Below are 1,709 nucleotides of genomic sequence, written 5' to 3' on the forward strand. Positions count from 1 at the left end.
TTGTAACCACCCATTATGTATTGCGTACTGAATCCAGTGTCTAATAAGAAAATTCTAATTCAACAACACTTACCACCCGTAATATTAAACAACTACCGTCTACTTCGAAAAAACAGTTCGAATACTGATTTACACTCCGGTTAGTTGTTTCAGACCCAGCATAACGCCATATTTTGTATTGAATTCCAGGGTGGTGTATTTTTCTCACAAAAACAGCCTTTTACAAATGATCTTAGCACTCCGGCTTCAGGCCACAAGTAGCCCATCGGGACCATCCGACCGCCGTGTCATCCTCAGAAGAGGATGCGGATAGGAGGGGCGTGAGGTCAGCACACCGCTCTCCCGGTCGTTATGATGGTTTTCTTTGACCGGAGCCGCTACTATTCGGTCGAGTAGCTCCTCAATTGGCATCACGAGGCTGAGTGCATCCCGAAAAATGGCAACAGCGCGTGGCGGCCCGGATGGTCACCCATACAAATGCCGGCCACGCCCGACAGCGCTTAACTTCGGTTATCTGACGGGAACCGGTGTATCCACTGTGGCAAGGCCGTTGCCTTACAAATGGTCTTGCCAGGACATAATAGCTGAGAAAATTTCATTTATTCCTGGGGTCCTGCGACTGCACAGATTTTGCAGTTCAGACCTTCTCTGCATGCATGGAGAAAACTCAGAGTCTCGAATGCCGCTACAAAGCTTTATCTTTCTATATAAATGACAGTATTAGACAGTCTACTGTATGGTAGTGCTGTGCAATGAATAAATTCAGTTTCTTCTCTGAATGAGTCGCACTAGCATCTCAACGATAATCAAGCAGTTGGAGAAGCAATTCCTTACTAAATGCATACCTCAGTCTTCCTTTGTTGTCTGCTTGAGATACTGCTACATATCGACTAATGATAAGAATGTTGGTCATGGAAGCCTATTCATTTGCCTCAGTCATGAAGAGAGCCGTCGCTCATCATTACTTTAATACAGAAAGCAGATGGTTTGGACAGTCGTTCCCGGCAGAAGATGTGCCCTAATTATGGACATACCGACATCAGTCACCACATGTAACGGAAGCGGTTGGCGGCAGGTGTCAACGACAATCAGACTCTTGTGACAAGCTGATCTGCTTCATTCCCCCTATTCAGTGTGCCAGTGTCTGTTTACATTAACGTTCGAGGTCTTAAAGGTGAGAAGGCATTGCGAACCCATTTTTGGGCGGAGTTAGGAGTAATGACAAAATAATTTTTGGAATTATTGATTTGTTCTTTTTTCAATACGTCTCTTATAGGGACTTGTAATTAGTGGTGTGAGCAAACGAAAGAGTAATCTGTACATTGTATTATCACTATTTCTGTGTGTTTTGATGTTGAATTTTAATCTGTTTAGGCTTACATTATAATCGCTTAATACTACCATTTCTTTATTTTCATACTAGGAGAATTTGGGCCAACACATTTTTACACATACATGAAACACACTGGGAAAAGATTTAGTATAATTAAAAAAAAGGGAGACAAGTTGTGTGGCACCTTAGTTAAAATTTTGTATATAGGTAACTTTTATTTTTCACCTGGACATGAATAAAGCTCAAGTCTCACATGAAGAGGATTATCTTACTGTTTGTTTCACTGATGTACTGTTACAATTTCTGTAGAGTGCATGAAGTTTGGTCTTCAGGTTTTATTTTTCGTATACTGGTTAATAGAAGTTATTTTAATTTT

The 1,709-nt window shown here is 41.3% G+C and overlaps 1 pseudogene; it reads right to left on the minus strand.

Moving 5' to 3' along the window:
* Nucleotides 1-437: 437 nt before the first annotated feature.
* LOC124617154 lies at nucleotides 438-555 on the minus strand (annotated as a pseudogene).
* Between the last annotated feature and the right edge of the window lie 1,154 nt (nucleotides 556-1,709).

Source organism: Schistocerca americana, chromosome 5, assembly GCF_021461395.2.
Source record: "Schistocerca americana isolate TAMUIC-IGC-003095 chromosome 5, iqSchAmer2.1, whole genome shotgun sequence".
NCBI classification, from domain to species: Eukaryota; Metazoa; Arthropoda; class Insecta; order Orthoptera; family Acrididae; genus Schistocerca; species Schistocerca americana.